Source organism: Pseudonaja textilis, chromosome 1 (genome assembly GCF_049901715.1).
Source record: "Pseudonaja textilis isolate UNSWEBS1 chromosome 1, rPseTex1.2, whole genome shotgun sequence".
In the NCBI taxonomy this organism is placed as follows: domain Eukaryota; kingdom Metazoa; phylum Chordata; class Lepidosauria; order Squamata; family Elapidae; genus Pseudonaja; species Pseudonaja textilis.
In genome coordinates, this window is record NC_141990.1 from 60,400,710 (window position 1) to 60,422,675 (window position 21,966).

Below are 21,966 nucleotides of genomic sequence, written 5' to 3' on the forward strand. Positions count from 1 at the left end.
GTAATTAGGGAGGAACCAGTCATATGTTTCCATGTATGCATGGAGTGATTGTAGTTGTATTTAGGAGTCTGACTGCCCATGGATAAAAGCTGTTTTTAAGCCTGTTTGTCAGGCTGGCTATACTTCTGTGCCTTCTGACCAATGGTAAAAGTGAGAAAAGACACTGGCCAGGATGTGGATCGTCCCTAAGTATCTTCCTTGCTCTGCTGAAACCAATGAGACCTGTCGATGTCGTCCAGTGGTGTTAGGGGGGCAACCAATGGTTTCTTGTGCCGAATTTATCACTCCCTGTAATGCCTTCCTGTTTGCAGCTGTTGAACCAGTGTACCATACTGTTATACAGTATGTAAGGATACTTTCTATCATAAAGGTTGTTCCACCTGATTTTTCTACAGGATCTAAGGAAACAAAGTCTCTGCTGAGCCTTCCTAACCACCATGGATGTGTTGTATTCCCAGGTGAGACTTTAAAAAAGGAAAGCCTCTCCACACAGCCCACCCCCCCTTGATATACAGTGGGGCAAGTACCTCTCTGTGCATTAAATTGGGGATAGACTTGTCTATTTGTATGACCAGCCCACAAATGCAGGTACTCCTTCCTTACTGACCACTCATTCAGTGACCAGTGTCTTGTGATCATGATTTAGGCACTAGGCAACCGAGATGCTTTTCCAATGATGCTTTTATATTCTGCAGTCAGGCAATTGCTATCTGTGATCTTCACAGTCAGTTTCCAACGAAGTCAGTGGGAAAGCTGGCAGGAAGTTGCAAGTTGTGGTACTACTATGTTATCACATTTAGCAAACCATGGTGATTCACTAAACAACTGCAGAAGAACTGACATCAGTCATGTGATGTTTCAATGAATGACTGCATCACTTAGCAACAAATGTCCCTGGTTCCATCCAAGTGTGATAAGTGAACATTACCTGGAGCTAACTAAGAAGTGGCTGCAGAAGCCAGATTTCAGTCTCCCTTGCAGTTCAAATAACTGCACAACCAACACAGAGCCAAGGAGTGGATACTAAGAGATATTTCAAGAGACCTGCCAGGCTAACTCCTCTTTCATGTACTATAGACTGGATGGAACCTCTTCTTCCATTTTCTTTCTTTCTCTCTTATTTAGTAATAATGTCTAAACAGAACAACTGATTGTTTTTCAGAAACACCCCCCAAAAAGCAACTGTACAGTGTGAGCAATGAGTTAGATTAACAGTTTGCACCCCCGTGATATTTCCATGATCGAATGAAAAGCCCACCTGATCCTCTAGTTCAGGGGTGTTAAACTTGCGGCCTGCAGCCTGGATGTATCACATGCTGGCCCCACCTGGTTTAGCAAAGGGGGAAGAAGTCCCGATACGTCATGTGACGCCGCCATGATGATGTGAGTTTGATACCCCTGTTCTAGTCCCACAAGACCAACAAACAAAAGTACAACTACAATTTCATACCGATGCAGAAGAAAAATGATACTTTTGTTCTTTTCATTGTCTTGTTTCTCATTTTTTAAATAATTTGTAAACCACCCAGAGTTGCTGGAAGTCAGGTGCTGTGAAATTATTAATTGTAATAGCACCTTGTGAGGCAATACCGTGACATAGTTGCAGGGCTTATGTGCTCCTCCGAAAAAGATGAGAGCTATGCCGGAAGTTCAACCATACTGAACAGGTCTCCTCAGAGGAACCAGACAAAGACTGCCTCTCCCATAACCAATATGGTGGGATGTAATTTGCAGAAACCTGTACCACGTATTGATATCCATCAAGCTGACAACGCTAAGCATGCTGAAGTCAAGAAGAAGGTTAGAAGTGAACATATCACGAGAGTGAAGAAGTTCAAATTCAATGAAAAAAATACAATCAAACCAATTAACCCCATGATAATTCCAGTACAGATGTTTAAATTAAACACCTCAAAGCAAAAATGCAGAATTAGAAAGGAAAATAATCATAACAAACAAAACTGAAAAAACCCTGGAAAAACCTGGTGGTAGTGTGTATACTTACATATACCCATCTTCACACATGTAATCTTAAGGGAGAAATGAAAATATTGTAATTATCCCTATTCAATCTTTTTACTGAAGAATGTGTGTATATATATACACACACATATATATATACACATATATATACATATATATACATATATATACATATACATACACACACACACACACATATATAAACAAAACTATCTGTTAGGAAAAACATTGTAATTGTGCTTAAGACACAATGACTAGCTTTGACTAAACTTTTCTGTAAATGTACCATTTTTCAAAAGTTTGTGCACTTCTAAGAAACAAACCTCTTTATTTCTACAATTCAAACTACAGTGAGGGGAACTTAGTCCATTGTAACTTGGCCACTTTACATAATTTATTTTCTACCTCTTTTCCGAACTAATTACTGTATATTGACTTTAAAAAATAGGCTTTATAATGGCAGAATGCTGAAAAATAGACACACCAGGTTATATTGCCAACAGTAAATATAAGCATTTGATAACATATCAATCACAGATAGCTGACAAGCTTATTCTGGATCTCACAATTCAAATGTTTGTAACTCCAATAGCAAAGCAATAACTCCTTGTAATATACCAATATAATATATTGTGTAATTCCTTGTAAGATAATGTGCTAACACAGCTAGTAGCTTTTGTTATGGTCCATATCAAGAGAAGTCCTACGTGCTCCGCTAAGTGAAAGCGATGGCAAGCAGTAGGACTTGTAAGTCAGTAGTCATACAAGAGTTCATGTATAGAAAGATTTTGGGCACAATTAGGTGGGAGAGAGCTCAACGGCTCCCATAACTCTGAAAGAAAACTGACAAGAACAAAAGGTTCCTTTTTGGCTGACTACCAAAATTGAGCCCAATTATGTTGCTAAATGAGACATTTGTTAAGTGAATTTTGCCCCGTTTTATGACCTTTCTTGACCTAGTTGTTAAGTGAATCTCCAGAGTTGTTAAGGTAGTATCATTGTTAAGTGAATCTGGCTTCCCATTGACTTTGCTTGTTAGAAAGTCACAAAATGTGATCACATGGCCCCAGAACAGTGCAATTGTCATAAATATGAGTCATTTGCTAAGCATCTGAATTTTGATCACGTGACCATGGGGATGCTGCAACAGTTCTAAGTGTGCAAAATGGCCATAAGTCACTTTTTGTCAGTGCTGTTGTAATTTTGAACTAGTCACTAGGCCAGGGGTCTTCAAACTTGACAGCTTTAAGACTTGTGGACTTTAACTCCCAGAATTTCTCCTCCAGTCATGTTAGCTCAAGAATTCTGGGAGTTGAAGTCCACAAGTCTTAAACTTGCCAGGTTTGAAGACCCTTGCATTAGACGAACTGTTGTAAGTTGAGGACTAACTCTAGTATCACCTTTGTGAGTAAGTTTGAAAGTAAAGCAAAGATATACTTTACTGTTATGTTTACCTTTTGTTCGAACATGTCATTCATTAGTTTTATAGGTTAACTATTGTGCAACCAGTCTGTTGGTTGGGTGTGAGCATTACATAAATATGTTGTTACACTGAGAACACCATCCCCTTACTCCACACACACAACAAGCAGAAGGCAATCCTTTAGTTACTGGGAAAACACAGGCCTTCTATTAAGAGATATGCTTATGTTTACCAAATGTACAGATGGAAGTGAAGAAGTAACCATGATGGTTAATTCTGTTTTCTTTGGCTCAAGAAAGATACAGATGGAGAAGATGTCAGAGAAGTAAAAAAAATAAGCTTAGGAAGGTAATGACAAACTTAGGAAAGATGATGAAAAATAAGGAGAATTTCTATGACCACAAACAACCTGAGAAACAGTGGAGGAATTGGGATGGCCATCTTCAAACTACATATTTAGATATGTCAAGGGCATCAGGACTCTTATAACCCAACATTCATTCCTAGATCAAATATAAGAGTGATTGCTCCCTTGAGGTGATAAACAGCAAGAAGACACATAAAGACACATTGGACCAGGAGCCTATGGATTATGATAAACAGGATTATGATAACAGAGATTAGTAGACTGTCCTTTGAAGAACTAAGAGATGTTACTAAGGACAGGAGAGCTGGCAAGTTATTCGTCCATGCAGTTACAAGGAACCCAACTCAATGTTTCCTAACAAGAAGTAAGAGATGAAAGAGATTAACTGTTTTGCCTATTTTAATAGTGAGATATTAGAATGGAATTTTGCCCTTGAAATTTGGGTTTTCATAAAGGTTTGTATTTTTTTCCAATGGCTTTGTCTCTGACAGAACTGCAAACTTTCTGCATTATCATGTAATTGTTGATAAACAAGAACACCATTTTCTTTCCCCAGGTTGGCTAAATCTTTGTGCAAATAGGTCACAGAGACATGAAATAGTCATTGCACTCTATATATCCCTATGTTGGTTAACACTTGAAGCTTTCTGAGCCAGCTCCAAAGTGAGCAAGAAGCTATGACATTAATGGGTGAATTTTCAATTCAATGGCACTACTGCACTATTTATATGAGGCCCACCAAACTCCCTCTCTTCAAATCTTTGAAATTCAAGATCCACTTCTAAAAATATCAGCATAACAGAGATTTCCTTAACCAAAATCTAAGACTGGAGACTGCTGATCTAATAGGATAATATCATGAGAAATGTCAATTAGATTGATACAGAGAAGATGCAGATATGGACAGTATACTGTGTCCCAGATTCCCACTATTTCTCAAGTCTAGCATCCACAGACTGCCAGTTAAATCCAGAATAATAATTGCGCTTCCCTAACTGTAAAATCTGGAGCTAGCCTTTCAGCAAGTTTCACACAAATAGCTCTCCCACTAGCTTTATTCCCTTTATCACAACACTATCCCTTGAACTTGACACCATGACAACTAGAGTCATCAATGCTTAGTCAGCTTCTAAACATTTGCAAATGATGTGCAAACCAGGCAACCATTTCCCTTTTTCCAGCAAAGTCTGGTCCATGCATTTTTGTAAAAGCTTATTGCTCACAAGTCGTAGGGTCCTTTGCTTTCCTCTCATTTCTATTTCCAACCACTTTCACTTAAGAAGGAAATGGTACTTCTGAATGGCCAGCAGGGAGAAGATATATTTTTGCAAGGTCTCTTCTGCAATATTGGGACTACAGAGAAAGGGAAACAGGGAAGATAGGCCTCTATGGATGACTTTGTAATTTGAGGACAGAAATAGTTAATTTGCTAAATAAAAGATAAGCATTTTATTATACTCAAACTTAGTATATAAGTGTTGTCTTTCACATATGTGTACATGCACAATAGTTTTTTTATAAATCAACTAGTACAAGCTACTTTATTTAACTCCCAGGTTCAAGGGATTTTGATAGACATTCTTCTGAGCATGTTTTGAACTTTAAAATCTATTTAAGATAAAGAGATAAATCTATCAATAGAGTTCATTGGGAAGTTATATATTTTTTATTTAAATCATAATATAAAATGAAAATAAAGGTAGTAGGGAAATAGGGAGGGGAAAAAGAAGTGCAAGATAAAGAAAAAAAAAGAAAGAAAAGCAATGACTTCCAACTTTTTCTCAATGGAGTAGCATAAAAAATAAAGTTGCGGCTTCTCCATGGTCATGTGAACAAAATTTTGGCACATGGCAACAGGCATTTATGATAGTTGCACTGTTCTGGGATCATGCGATTGCTATTTGTAACTTGCTTAGCTGGCTTTTCACAAGCAAAATCAATGGGGGAAGCCAGAGTATGATTTAACGACTGCAATGATTTGCTTAACGACTATGGCAGAAAGGTCATAAAACGGGGTGCAACTCACTTAGCAACTGCCTTGGTTAGCAATGGAAATTTTAGGCTCAATTGTAGTTGCAAGCTGAGGATTACCTGTGTACTGATTATTACTTGCGTTATAGCCCTGCAATATTAACTTATCTTTATTACTTATGATAAAGATTCTATAATTCATAAGCAAACAACCGCTCAGCAAGGCAATAAACCAAACAAACTGTTTAGATGGGCAACCTACATTACCTACAACTTAAAAGTCCCATTTGCGCCGAAGAGTACTGATTATTTGATTACTTAGTGTTAACATCAATGGATAAGCTGAAGTAAAACCTGGCTAGGCAGGGGTGGGATAGGACAGGGTTAACTACTGGTTCGGGATTGACGAGCTTCCCTGCAGGTTGTGAGCCGAGTGCCTGTAAAACATCAGCAGCAGCTGCCTGCAGAGAAGCAGCCTTTGAAACAGCCCTCTTTTCTTGCTTTTCTGCCTCAACTTTGGCAGCTGAAGTTGAAAAATCAGGAAATAAAGATCAGGTAAGAGCCCAGGTGGGCAAAAACATCAGCAGACATAGAACTGGTTCTATGTCTGCTGCTCTTCAGAGCTACCGGTTCTACAGAGGTGGACAGAACCAGTAGAAACCCACCCGTGGCTAGGTAAAATTCATCTTCCTGAGAAATATCTATTATACCTCATGTTCTTTGGAATATCTTACCACTTGGGATGAAGTTGACCCTGACCTAGTAGCCCTTTGGAAGCCTTTTAAAGACCTGGCTATTTTCGAAGAATGGCATCAGAGTTAGTTGAGCCTGCCAGAGTTTGTTAACTTACTGCTGATGAGCTTGACCTGTGGTATTCTTTTATGTCTTTTTATTATATGCCTTCCTTTTTTTTGTTATTTGCATCTGGTATTTTAATTGGTGATAGCTGCCCAAAGTCACTATTGCAAGAGGAGTGGCCCTACAAATGAAATAAAATCAATTAATCAGTCAGGCAATCAATCAAATTCTTGGCCTTTCCCATCCCATTCATTTCTCCTCTAACTGAATGTCTTGGGCGCTTCTGCTCCATTCTGAGGTCTTGCCATGGTCTTGGATCCCTGCCAACCTTCAGGATCAATAGCAGGTATCTTCTATAGTGCAACACAAGTTATAGCTTTCTTTACAGCCAAAATGGCCTGGTTGAGGACTCTATCTACAGTAGCTAGGCTTTCTGGCAATTGGTAATGCCAGCATATCTGGGAGGAATACGAATAGAGCAAGATAGCATCTTAAAAGCCTGTGGTTAATCTCAAATTCTCTTCTATTATTACCATTCTTATTGTTCCTGAGAACTAAAATACACCTGAGTATAAATTTATTGATTGCTTATTTAGTATCCTACTACTATCACTTGAATGTTGTATCTTATGCTTTATGATGATTCTACTTTATGATTATGATCATGATTTATTACTTTGCTGTTGTGTGCACACTGAGTGCTGATGCACCGGAGAAAAATTCCTTGTGTATCCAATCACACTTGGCCAATAAAGATTTCTATATGGGGCACAGGGTGGGGAAAAAAGCAATATTATAAATGCAACAATGCAACTGCATAGCTTACTTTGAATATAGTGCTTCTGGTTTTGGGGGTTTTTTTTGGCAAAGAACTTGGACTGGGAGGTAGACATTACACTATAGATTTCTCTCTGTACATAAGCCTCCATCTCATTGTCATTAATGTTATTGCTTCACTTTAAATCTGGCAGTCATCCAGAATCAAAACAGCAATTTAAATCAGGATTCACTCTGATCAGCAAACAAATGTCATTAAAGTAACCCTCCAACTCTACCACCACACAGGTACACACAGGTATGGTGTGACCCCTTTGCCTTCCATTTTACACCAATCTGTTAGTTTCTTTCCAAGGTCCAGCTCAGAATGAGTCTTTTCATCAAGGAAATGGGCAAGTTACACACAGCAAATTTTGGCTAATAGGGGGTTTCTAAGCTAGAGTTCAGATTGATTTTTGGGGATCTAGGAACTTAAAGGGGAAAAAAGTACTAGCTTTTAGCTGAAATTAAGTTTTTCCTTAAATAATATATTTAAGCAACAAGATGATCTATAGCCTAAAATGTTTATTAACTTTGATATATCTCATTATCTAATATCACTTTATCCTAGAAAAGGTTATATGGTCTTATTATTGATTTAATGAGTAAAGAAGCACACATTACTACATTATGTATTTATTTCAAAATATTTTGATAACTATATTAGAGCATAATTGGATTTTTTAAAATACAGTCAATCACTATATATTTATTTTATGGACTTAAGTGCAGTTTTCTGAGAAGGGCTCCATTGACCATCTCATCAGAGTCTCAAAAGGATCCATGGCATTGAAGGTAAAGAACCACAGCTCTAGAAATTTTTTAAATAAATTTAAAAGAATTTCCAAAACAAGCATTTGAATAAAAACCCACCTTAAACAAATCAAGGAGAGGAGATAATACTGATAACTAAGTTAATGATACATGCCATGTTTCTTCAAAAATAAGACTGGGTCTTATTTTCTTTTGGGTCCCAAAATAAGCACTAGGGCTTATTTTCAGGGGAGTGTCATTTTTCCCTCCATGTATGGGAGGCCCATTTCTTCTGCTTGCTCACAGTGGGGCGGGAAGCCGTGCGATGTGTCAGTTCTGTCACTGTGAGGCAGCGGGGATGGAGCTGCCCCATGTGCCCTGCACTGACTTACCTCAGGGCCCCCACAGCCAGGCCACCCACACCCCAACACCTGCCTCACCTTGTGGCCACGGTACCAGCAGCCCCATCCAGCAGGACGCCATGTGGCTGCTGGCCATTTCTGCTTGCTCACGGCTACAACGGAGGAGGCCAAGCAGCACATTGGTGCTGGTGCTGCAGCCACAAGGCGAAGCAGGTGGACCTGCCCCATGTGCCCCACACTGGCTTATCTCAGGGCCCCCACAGCCAGGCCATCCACGCCCCGACACCTGCCTCGCCTCGCGGCTGCAGCTGTAACTTTCTTCTATTGTTGCACAGCTTACAATTCAACCCCGCACAATTTCTTTCTTAGACTTTTGAAAAAGAAAAGGCCAACATTCAGCAAAACATACTTGTGAATTGCATCCAACCATCCCACCTTATGTACTAAGAGGAGAATGAATATTCACAGGACCAAAGGCATCTACCGATGAAAGAAATATAGCTGCAAGCAAGCAAGCAACAGACTGTACCCATCAGGAAGATTTAAAGTACGCTTGTTGGGAAGTGAAGATCTGCAATCCAGACCACAATATAACACCTGTATTGTGGGCACTTGCATACAAGCACTCTGTGCCAACTCAGAAACTGTTTTACACTACTGAGATCATACAGGGTTAGCTATTTCTGGGAGTTGAGCAGATTTATTTCTGACTCAGTTCCAGACTGTTTCAAATGAATGTTGGAAATGTAAATGTAAAGAAGGGACTTTTTATCATTTATGGTGGATGTTTTATAAAGCAAATAAATATTGGAGTGGGATTCATATCTTAATACAGACAATGCTTAAAGAGAATATAAAGAGAAAATCAAAGACTTTTCTTTTGGTTTTAATGGAAAAAGACCTGGGGGAAAAGGAACTTTGATGTTATATATGTTGACAGTAATAAGACTACTTTATGCACAAGAATTCTACTGTATCCACACAATGAGTGCAGGGGGAAAAGTGTCCCAATAAATCAAGAAAATTAAGAAAACAAATCAAACAGGCTTATATGCAAAAGCATTCCCCCTCCCCCCACTGGCATCCTCTGGATGAGCTAGGCTTGCACCATAGTGGCCAAAAATTTGGTGTTGCAGGCTCAGCATATACAGAAGAAGCCAACTTGGAAATGGCAACCTCAAACCATCAGTACAAGAAGAGGAGGATTTTGAGGAGTAGCATGAAAAGATGTTTCCCTCTGAGATCTTTCAAAAGAATCCAAAACATCATAATCTACAATCAGGTACAGGTCCCAAGCTGGCGCCTGGTTTTTGTTTTTGCACTGCCAACCCAAGTCATCACACAATCACTGCAGAGGGAAGAGCAGGCAAGGAGACACTGCCGCAGAGCTAAACTGAGCTGGCTTATTCTGAAACAAATGTCATATTAGGGATATTGTTGGTTGGGACTGATACAACTTTTAAGAAAAGCTTTCCACCTTGGAAAACTCAAGGCAACTAAACTCCTGCTTATTCCTGGTTAGGCCTTCCAGGAGCGTTACTCGCTAATTTGGCAGCCACTCAAATCAGCTTCCAGCTACACAGACTAAGAGTCACAGATGGTAATCCCGGTGAAAAGATCTTCGCCACACCTACATGAAACACCGCGAGCGCACCTTTCACGCAAGGACCGATTGAAGCTCATTACTCAGTTCATTGTACAGAACCAGCCTTAATTTAGGGCGGAAGGCGCGCCCGCTATCTCGGTCACCCGGCGATGAGACTGTCGGATGACGATCCACGGGGTGACCAACTCTGGCCAGCTGCCCCCATGGAGGCTACCAAGATTGTTCTGCGGCCAGTCCTGGAGAAAAGCGGAAGCTTTTTTCCGCTCAATCAGGGAAGGGCGCTTGGCACAGCTGGTGTCTCAAGGCCTTGCAGCAAAAAAAGAAAGAAAGAAAGAAAGAAGGAAAGAGCTGGAATCTCTAACTGCGTCCCAATCCCACCCATTCCAGGGCTCCAAATGAAACCAAACCCTTAATCGGATTGCGTAGAAGAGCCGCTCGCTGGAATCTACTTACCGCCGGCTTCCGCAAGGCCACAATTCTGCTTCTCGGAACCTCTCCCTATGCCCAGCACATCGGCTCCGAATTTAAACGCAGCAGCTGCCCTTCCAAGTTCCGGGCTACGAAGGTGGGGTTTTGCTGACTGAATGTGCGGGCGGGTCCACTGGAGTTTGGGCGGGGGGCGGGGATTTAAAGGCGCCGCCGCTGTGCCGGGCTGGGAGAGTTCAAGCTGAGTGCAGGCGCTTCTCTGCTGCAGAAACTGGTGTCGGACAGTAAGAGACGAGATGCCGCTGCTCTTCCTTCTTTTGCCACACAACCCATAAATAACAGCACAGCACAGCAATCTAGGGCTGAAAGGGATCTTGGAGGCCATCTAGTCCAACCCCTGTTCCTCGGCACCTACCGATTGATCTTGGCCCACATTCGTTCTAGGTGATAGAAGGGGGAAGGATGAGACGATGCTGCAAATTTGCCAATCGATCCGCGTTGATTTTTTCCAGATATATTTTTAAGTCACAGGCTTACTCCTCAAGGAATAAGGGTTTCTGCATTTCTGCCCAACTCACCGGAGTTTCTCTTTGAGGGAGACCTTTTTTTTTTGGTCTCCAAGGATTGGAGTCCTTAATGCTTCTAACGTGGCCGAAGGGTTTAGGTGAGATCGGTAAAGATTTGTACGTGGATGGACAATGGGCAAAGTTTGGATTTTATTCCCCCGCCCCAATCCCCCCCCCACTGAGGGAAAATCCTTGTCTTTCTTTTAAGTATAGCAAGCCTGCTTTAGCACTTGCACTAGGACAGGTGTGTTTTCTGCTTCAGAACAGTGAGCATTCATCTTGCTGACCATTAACGATAGTGGTGGGAAGGGCTTCTGGAATCACGAAAGAAGAGGGCTGGGTTGTACATTGCCAACTCTGATTCATGGCAACAGGGTGGAACTGCGTCCAGTCCAATATATTCCTTACAGGCAGGTCTAGTAGCACTTTCATTCAAAGGAGGACAAATAGACAGCCAACTCCCCTCTAGCCAAATGTTTTGTTGTTTGCTTGCACAGACGTTCCGGGAAAAGAAGCATTTTCCTTTGGGTGGATCAATGGTGTAATATGAATACTGTTCAAAAGTCTTTCATTCATGCAGTGGTTCAATACTTTGCGCAGAAGCAACTTTGAAACTGAGAAGATGGTATATCTTTAATTGGACCTTTTTGATACAGTAAAAGTATACAAAATAAAAAAAAAGAAAATAGGGGATAAATGTTGAGAAAAAGAAAACATAGTTATGCCTTCTGCCTTTCTATCAAATAGCTATCATCTTATATTTTCTCCTGATCCTCTTTAACCCTTTTTAATGCCCAAATCTGAAAACCATCTATTCAATCTTTTCTTCTTTCAACAAAATGTCTATATAAAGTTTCCAGTCTTTCCAAAAAATAGTATTTGCCATGTTTTCCTTGACCAAACTGTTCAGCTTCGTCATTTCTGCAACTTCATTTTATACTCCAGTTTTCCAGTTTGGGTCAAGGACTCTTGACCCAAAGGAAACTTGATATAGATCAGTTTCTTTCTATATAGGATACCTCTCCAGGTATACAAAGTATATGATCCAATGTGACTCTGGGCAGAATCTCAAGTTTTCTATTCTAATTTTGGCTCTTATTGGAAAGGAAATTTTACTTACATCCCTGGTTCCTGCTTATTAATATAAGCAAATGCAACAGTTGACTGATTTTCTCTGGACTGAAACTAGTCAAAGGATAACAAGCAAACAAGTATTTGCATGGGAGATAATGAATGCTAGGGCTGTGCCATAGATTGGGCAGTGAAAAAGAAATCTAGAAGAATGTAGAAGTGGTACATCTGCTTCTGTACTAAGGCCAAGAAACCTGATAGACATGTCCATAAGGTCAGCAGATTGGCTTGATTTAAATGAGACTTTACCTTTTATCTTGCTTTTGGGATGACTACGCTTATCCCCTTGCTTTTCTATTGTTTTCACCTCATGAGAATTTGCAAATTTTGTGTTATTGCTGTGGTATGTACCAAATGTCCATATGTGTATCTTCACTGGATTGAAAAAAAAATCTAAAGGAAGTCTGCTTTATCAGAAATGGAAGCTGGTGCTGCAGAGATGGTTTGTCTGTGGACGTTCATTTTACATATCCAAGGGTGATGACAAGAGCTGCTTAGTTACATGCTTAGGAAAATAAACCCCGAGGAATGTAGTTGAGGGAGGTTGGACTGGAAACTCTACCTCCCTATTTGTTTAAGCTCACCCAAAGCTTAAGTCCTTAAAATATATGCAGTGCATAAATTGCAAAATTAGAAAACCAGACATGGCAGCCACTTATTTTCAGATCTATTTGCTTCAAAATCCTACTGCTTTTAATGAAGCTAGAACCCCTGGTAGTATCACAAAACACCAGCCATATATGTTGTTTGCTGTATGAATATAGAAAAACTATAGAAGTACATGCATTAGTCTTCTTCATGATTTCATTATGGATGACTTGGCATGTATCCCTGAGACTTGGCTGGCTGAAGGGTGGGAGGTTGCAGATCTGCCCAACTGGATTTTATGTTAGTCCTTAACTCTGGATCAAAACAAAAAAATGAACAAAAAATCATCATTACTGCACATGTGAATGTGCTGCATGAAGATATTGTTTCTTAACAGAGTTGGAAGGGACCTTGAATGCTCTGCTCAAGTAGGAAACCCTATTGCTTGAATCTTTCAGACAAATGGTTGTCCAATCTCTTCTTAAAAACCTCCATTGTTGGGGCCAAAATACTTTTAACAGCGACAGTGGACATCTAAAAATATGGTTTCCTTTGAAAATAAAGTTCACTGACAATATTTGGCTTACATACAAGTAACTGAGGACAATGAATCCTCTGCGAATGAGCAAAGGATTCAGAAACATCACAATTCCATTGTTTCATGTGAAATTGGAGAAAAGGCTTTGTAACCACATAATCTGGCATTTAGATCTTTGGACCCTTAATAAAGAAAATAATCTTGTGTGAACTGAAAGAAGATACCTCATGAATCCTATTACCTGCTTTTGAAAATACATCCTAACATATAAAGATGAAGCAATATTTTTCAGTATGATCTACAGTAGGTTCAATAAGCTTAAGGATATGTGAAAATAAATTCTATATTGGTAGTACATGGCTAGTATATAAATCTTTTTCTTTAACTAGTTTTTCCCATTTTTTCTTTCTTTTTACGTTTATTTCAGTCATCCCCAATGTATGAAGTTATTTTTTCATGGTGTAACAATTAGTCTTTTTTTACTGCCATTGTTGTAGCTCTTTGCATCTCTCATTTTGTTTCTTTAAGTGTCCCATGTACATACAGAACATTGGGCTGAGCAACTTACTGTCTCCAGCTATGTTATATGAATTCCATCACAGAATATTTGGGTGTTCGTTTTTTGCTGGGTTGGGGGGAGCGGAGAATATTCGGTGTTTATTAAAAGAACAGTGGAATAATAATGACATAATGAGTTGTGGTAATTAACTCATTAGCACCCCATACTTAAGCATTAATAACTAACTATTCAGCTGTTAGGTTGACGGTGGTTCGTGTCGCAGAGTCTGGGAAAGCTATTAAACCGGCTCGAGTGGATTTAAACTAAGCAAAGAGTTCGTGCACACGAGATACGCGCCTCCGCATTTCCCGGACGGCCAGCAGTCCCTCGCGAGTCCAAGGAGAAGGCGACGGGGGCCGGGGCCATCCATCCAAGCGCAACCCCGAATGAGAGGCAATTTCCGGCGCCTTTAAGAGTCTCCTCTGCGACGGAGCAACCCTGAGGCCTTCTCGGGAATCTCGGCCCCGCTTTGAGTCACGCTTCAGCTATGTTGACTGCGGCAGCGCGGCGGGCCGCTGCCACACCCAGAGAAACCAGGGAGGGCAACGGAGCGGGGAAAGCCATAGAGCTACGGAACCAGATTTTTTTTTATTTAAATAAACAAATCTGATTCCGGATTTTTGTGCCTTTGTTTCTTCGCCTCTGAGATACTTCAAACAGTAAGTCATAGCGCGAAGTGCCTTTTCTCTGTCACTCTTTCAGAACTTCGCTGCATTCCAAGGGGTGACGGAATCTTCAGTTTCAGGCAAATCCCAGCTTTTCACTTAAAAAGTTTCCCGCCTCCTTAGTGTAGCCTCAGACGGCAATTGAAGAAGAGCGAAGCCTCCTTTGAGCCACTCATCAAGTTCTGATTCGGCCAATAAAGAACAAACGGGCTCGAAATCTCGGCCGTGGGTGTAACAACGCTCAACCACACCAGCTTGTAACTCTCGGGCTCCCTCTGTTGGCATGAACGAGCCTCTGGTTACCCAAAATTGCAGCATCAACTCAAGATACCCTGAAAAGGACAGATTTTATGTAGTTGGGATGTAATCTAAATTCGAACCTTGGAAACGCATATCAGAAAAATATCCACTCCAGGCCAGCATAAGCATCTGCAAGGGCTGTGCAGGCAAACAAGCTCATATTGTGACCCATTTGTATTTAATATAGCTCTAAACTGTTGCTCAACTTCCTGAATAATCTCCAGAAGCATTTTCTGCTAAAAATATATAAGAGCAGGTAATGTCCCATCTAAATTAGGGGTATTAAGTTTGGGCTAAAAATTTTTATTTATTTATTTTATTTGTCAATTGCTTACAAGATAATAGGTATAAGTATAAACATGGTTATGAATACATGAAATGGATACACATAAGAAAAAGAAACAATAGGACAGGGACAGTAGGCACGTTGGTGCGCTTATGCACGCCCCTGGATATCCTGATGGCCGTTGGATGGCAGCAAAGAGGTGGAGAAAACTTAACTATTTTCACCATGAGTTGGCAGCTCGAATCTGGTACCTCTAATTCTAGCTAATGTTTTGTGTTCCCCTATGGGCTAATCATATGAAGGTAGCAAGCTCATCACCATGAATACAGGGCAACTGCTGTCTCCCTCTATTCTCTCTATATGTGGTATTTAAAATATACAGCTTGACACTAACCTATCTTGCTGGCAGCACTAAGCTAATTCTGATCGATCTCGAAAAATGCTAAGCAGCATTTGATCAGGTTAATACTTGCATGGGAGTCTACTAAAGGAGGAAGGGATTCAAGCTATTTTCTAAAGCGCCTGTAGGCCAGACAAGGAATAATGGATGGAAATTGAACAAGGAGAGATTTAACCTGGAAATAAGGAGAAACTTTCTGACAGTGAGAACAGTCAACCAATGGAACAGCTTGCCCTCAGAAGTTGTGGGAGCGCCATCACTTGAGACTTTCAAGAAGAGATTGGACTGCCATTTGTCAGAAAGGTATCCTGGGAAATGTAGTCCATGTCACGTGACCACATCTGTAATCCTGATTGGTCACTAAATTGACCCTCGATGGGTAGTTTTCCTTATTCTTGGCTGAACTCACGGACTCTATCGCCACGAGATAAGAGAAAAAGGATAGAAGATAATCATCTTTTTACCTACAAGACAGATATGCAAAGGATTGGTCATTAAAGAAAAACTTCATCACAAATGTGAGCTATGAGGATACCTAATGAACCAATAAAAGTACTTTGTTATGGATATTTTGTGGAGTTTATCTGCATCTGTACAGAAGACAAATCTACCACTGTACAGAATACAGAACGCAAGCAGTCTCCATGGTTCCAGTCTTTCTCCCCACTTGGAATTGAACCCAGATGGACATTTCTTCCAATGCTTACGTGAAGTATCAAGTCTCTAATTTTCTGGCTGAATTTTTCTGGCTGAATAGAGACAGGCAGTTCAACACTACAACGGCTTCCCTACAAAATTACTTTATATGGATTATATCAGGCATCCTCAAGGTATAACTCACAGTTATGCTGAGATTCATCTAATGTCCAATCTTTGCATTGTTGTCTTCATAGTGTGAAAAAATAGTTATCTTCATCCCATAACAATACAGCAAAGGAAGACTCCCGTATGTTGCTGGGGTCCAGGTAGGTATGACCAAAACTCCCCCCAACCCAACCAGAAGTCAACTAAGTGACCAATCAGGATTACAGATGTGACCACGACATGAACTATACCTCCCATGAGGCATTAACTACATTTCCCATGAGGCATTCCCTTAAGGGGACAGCTCCCATTCCCAAACTAAATATGCTGTCTAACCAGCACATGAAGAGTCATCAACTAGCAGCTAGTGAAAGCCTAATGTTCCATGTATTTGTTCAAAAGTCATCTAAATTGATGTCTATGATCATATTTAACAGATAATTTATTCAATTCTCCAGAATCCCTAGAACTGAAAATCTCATTGTTAATTTTTTTTTTAAAGTTACAATGGGAATATATAGCCTGTAATTCTCTTATTAACTATTAACTTACTCCTGGATCCAGGCTGATTAGTTTTAAAGTTTATTTCCTATAGTGATTTATCTGCAGGTGAGTTTAACTGAATTGATTCCTCAGTAGATAATCAGGAGATGTATAGGACTGTACTATGGAGGCAATTGGTGGGGTTATTATTCAGAGGAAGGCTGCAAAATACTGGATTTCAGCATGATGATCCTTCTACTCAATGATTAAGATAAATAAAACAAAGGCTAATAACACAATTGAATTGCATGAACATATACAGGGCTTGAAGACTCTAACAAATGAATTCATTTATTGGTACTCACGATAGCATAAGGATTGTGAAAAGAGGTGAGAATGCCTTAAATGCTATAATATTCAGATATCATTTGCTTCAGCCTTGGTTCTCACCAGGGCTTCAGCAACAAAAGATGGAGGCAGCTCTCCTTGATGGCCTCTCTGCAAGTCAGAATACATGGAGAAAAAAATATTGGGACTTGGGGACAAAATGAGGGAGTGAATCTCCAGTGCCTGTCTTGTTGTAAAGAATGAAATTTTTAAAAAACCCTTTCTTTGCATCTGAGTTTATATGGGAACGTTGAAATTAGTAGTTGTCTCTAGTTGCAAGCCTGAGTTATTTTTTGCTCCTTAATCTTGTTTTGCGTTTACTTTAGAATAAAGCTACGTACATTCTCCCACCTATGCAGTGCAGCTGTCTTTTCATCCCGAGAACCTCTTTTTTCGGTGTTTTTGCTTCCAGTGAAGATGAATTCATTTCACTGCCATCTCATTCAGATCCAGTTGGCAGCGAGATTAGGAAGCAACAGATAGGAGTAAAAGAGTGTTGTGTTCATACAGTAGCTGGCAGATATCCAGAGCCTTTTAGGCCATAAAAGATTTGGCTCCCTTAACCATACTTTCAAGTCAAGAGAGTCTATTTTGCCTGGGTTGGTTTTGTCCCAAGCTTGGATTTACATAGTTGCCAAGTAATCAGAAATCTACATTAGCTTTCAGTTGCTGTAGGAAGGGCAAATGTCTGGGGATATGGACTTTAGATGGATGCCTTTTCCCCCCTCCCAATACATCACTGATGCTGAGAATTTTGGAGGAAGCAGACAGAACCTCAAAGCCATGCTTGGAAAAACATATTCTGTATTTACTTTGTATTAGCAAATAGTTTTTTTTCCATGCCCATCACTCCCTCACGCTATGAAAAAGGCATTTTTTTTTGTCAAGGATTCCCCCTCCCCCTTTGTATTTTAAATTGAAGAAAAGATATCTCAGGATGTATTGTCTAGAGCAAGGGTCACTAACCTTTTGGACCTCAGGGACCACAAAACTCATAATTTTAAATCCCGGGGCACCATAATATCAATTTTGACTGACAGTGGCTTCCTGACATTGGTGAGAGAGAGAGAGAGAGATCTGATCTAACCTCTCTCCCTCCCTCCCTCTCTCTCACACATACACAACCACACAGAGGCAGGGGTGGGATTCAAATTTCTTAACAACTGGTTCTGTGGGTGTGGACTAATTTGTGGGTGTGGCTTGGTCATGTGACTGGCTGGACATGGGTTGTATGTAGATATTATAAATATTGAATTTTTTATAAAAAAAGAGCAACTTTTACCGAAAATCAGAAAAAAACAGGCATGCAGATTGAGTTGCTCACAGAATCACAGATTCATTCAGAGATCTATCCTTCTGTCATCGGTTACCTGCACTGAATAATAGAAGCTTAGTCCTAAGGAAGGTTCGGCTCTGCTTAAACACAGAGCCAAAGATCTAAAGATTAGCTAAAAAGCAAGAAATCCAACAGTTTCCTGCTTTCTAGCTAATCTAATTCTCCCGGCACAGCAGAACAGATGATGGTTGGAAAAAGGAAAAACAGCAATTTAGCAGGCAAGTTTGCCGGGTAAGGAGTGAGTGGGTGGGAAGGGTTCCCATGGGCCATGTGGGCAGCGCAGCCTTGTGTTCCTGCGCAGCCTGGATTAATTGTTCCAGGGGGGTACTTTGGGGGTGATATTTCTCTGCAGACAACCAAAATTTCCTCGTGGACCACCAGTGGGCCACAGACCACCAGTTGGTGACCACTGGTCTAGAAAGGCAAAAAAAAAAATGTGATTTAGCTTCAGTGCATTTCATTTATGGGAATGATACTGGCATTCTTTTTTTCTAGGAAATGCACTGCTAGCCATTTCTCCTCTCTCCAATTGAATGAAAATGTTTGCAAAAAACCATTCAAGAAATGTTCCGCATAGCACTAGAGAGCTTGATGATGGTTAATCCACCTCATAGTGAGATTTTTCTTCTCAATCTTGAATCAGGATTATGGTGACAGTAGGGAGGGAAATGTAATTCCCAGTGTCCTGCTGACATAAAAGTGCTTCTCCCTCATTAAATTAAATGCTGTCCAGGGTCACTTTCCACAGTGAGATGGGTGACATATAAATAAAATAAACAATCCCCGTACAACCTAACCTTGTTGTTTGTTACCTGCTGCTTTTCAAACAGTGGTCAATCTTGTGTTTTCCCTCCAACCCACTTTTAGGTAGCCTCTGTATATATACACACAGACACAGACATATGGAAATATGATAAGTTCCTCTTTTTTTTTCATCCTTTTTTACACAAATATGTACAGGGTGTTTATACACATCTCTACATAGACAAAGTGCCACTTAGAACAGAGCTCCCTGCAGGAGGGGGACACCAATGATCTGCACCCAATGTCCACTAGCAGAAGCCAGCCTTGCCCTGCAGCTGTATCTACACAGATGTCAGATCTCTCTCCGTGTTCCCAGCTGGAAGCTGTGGGGCTGATGCTTGGACTTTCCTTCTATTGCCTTTGCTTTTACAACTGGGAAACTGGCAAGTACAGAACCTCTGTAGCATGGAAGATTTGAAAGCATTTTACGAAACAAATACTATCAAAAAATGGATGATGATGGAAATGATCACAGTTACCGTAATCTCCTCTCTATTTTCCCTAAACGACAACCAATCCATTTCAAGTTATATAAAACAAAGCTGTTATTTGGAAGATTTTTTTTTCTAAGCTTTTGGCAGCCACCTTAGAGGGCGTACGTAATACTCTCCATGGCATGACTGCAACCCTTCACACTCCCAGTTTTTCTTCTGGACAATTCAGGCATTGGGGGCACAGGGAAGGGGCAAACCATAAAGCCTCTAATGAATCCATGTTCTCATTCCACTTAAAACCACTTTGCACTGGGAAATGATGGGCTCAGCTCTTTCTGCAGCACTTAGAGCACATGCCATGTGTTAGAGCCACAAAGCAAGAGAGAAAGGGGGGGAGGGCACTGACCAGTCAACTTTCACTGTCCAGCTGAGAGACAAAGGCCCGGAAGTGAACAAACAGCACTGAGAAGGGAGCAAAAACTGAGGTTTGCGGGTCTATCATTTCAGGCAGGGCCAGTAACAAAGTCTGTTTCCTGCCTATCCTCCTTTGATGCTGCCTGTGTGTAGCCAACTAGGGGGGAACCTGAAAGGTAATCTGTAGAATGACTACAGACCAGTTGCTCTAATATAAAGAGTTATGAAAACCTTTGAAAGGCTTGTGCTGTCCCACCTGAAAACCATCACGGATCCGCTGTTAGATCCCATGCAGTTTGCATACCGAGCAAATAGACCGATAGATGATGCTGTTAAAATGGCTCTGCACTACATCCTACAACACCTTGAATATCCAAATACCTACGCATGGGTCCTCTTTGTAGACTTCAGTTCAGCATTCAATACCATCATTCCAGAAATTCTTCTAACTAAAGTAAACCAGCTAGCAGTAACTGAACACACTTGTAAGTGGATCATAAGCTTCCTAACAGACAGGAAGCAGCCAGCGAAGCTAGGCAGAATCACATCTGATACCTGTACAATTAGCACAGGGTCCCCCCAAGGCTGTGTGTTTTCTCTACTTCTCCCTATATACCAATGACTGCATCTCAAATGATTCATCTGTTAAAATACTGAAGTTTGCAGATGATACAACAGTGATTGGTCTTATTCAAGAAGACGACGAATCCGCATACAGTCAAGAGGTTGTACAAGTTGCCTTGTGGTGTAATCGGAACAATCTGGAACTGAACACACTCAAAACCGTAGAAATGGTGGTAGACTTTCGAAGAAACCTTCCCATACTACCACCTCTTACAATAATAGACCACACAGTATCAACAGTAGAGACCTTCAAGTTTCTAGGTTCTATCATATCACAAGACCTAAAATGGACACCTAACATCAAAAACGTCATCAAAAAAGCACAACAAAGAATGTTCTTTCTGCGCCAACTCAGAAAGCTCAAACTGCCCAAGGATCTGCTGATACAGTTCTACCAGTGGTGGAATTCAATTTTTTTTACTACCGGTTCTGTGGGCATGGCTTGGTGGGCGTGGCAGGGGAAGGATAATGTAAAATCTCCAGCCAGAGGTGGTATTTGCCGGTTCTCCAAACTACTCAAAATTTTCGCTACTGGTTCTCCAGAACTGGTCAGAACCTGCTGAATACCACCTCTGAGTTCTACAGAGGAATTACTGAGTCTGTCATTTGCATCTCTATAACTGTCTGATTTGGTTCTGCAACCCAACAGGACAGACACAGACTTCAGAGAATAATTACAGAATAACTGCAGAAAAAAGCATTTACTACCAACTTGCCTTCAATTGAGGACCTGTATACTGCACAAATCAAAAAGATGGCTGTGAAAATATTTACAGACCCCTCACATCCTGGACATAAACTGTTTCAACTCCTTCCCTCAAAATGACACCATAGAGCACTGCACACCAGAATAACTAGATACAAGAACAGTTTTTTCCCGAACGCCATCACTCTGCTAAACAAATAATCCCCTCAACACTGTCCAACGAAATCTGCACTACTATTACTATTAATCTTTTCATCACTCCTTATCACCCTCCCCTCCCACTTGTGACTGTGCGACTTTAACTTTGTCGCTTGCAATCCTATGATTTATAGACTGTTTTCTAGTATGATTTGATTGCTTATTGTACCCTATGACTATTATTAAGTGTTGTATCTTATCATTCTTGACGAATGTATCTTTTCTTTTATGTACACGG

The 21,966-nt window shown here is 40.6% G+C and overlaps 1 protein-coding gene across 1 annotated transcript in view; it reads right to left on the reverse strand.

Annotated features, from left to right (window-relative positions):
- Positions 1-10,693, reverse strand: part of CAPN11 (calpain 11) — a 44,099-nt gene extending 33,406 nt beyond the window's left edge. The window contains exon 1 of the mRNA XM_026695568.2: positions 10,533-10,693. The gene's annotated coding sequence lies outside the window, so the exon portion shown is untranslated. The remainder of the gene's footprint in view (positions 1-10,532) is intronic.
- Positions 10,694-21,966: the final 11,273 nt, after the last annotated feature.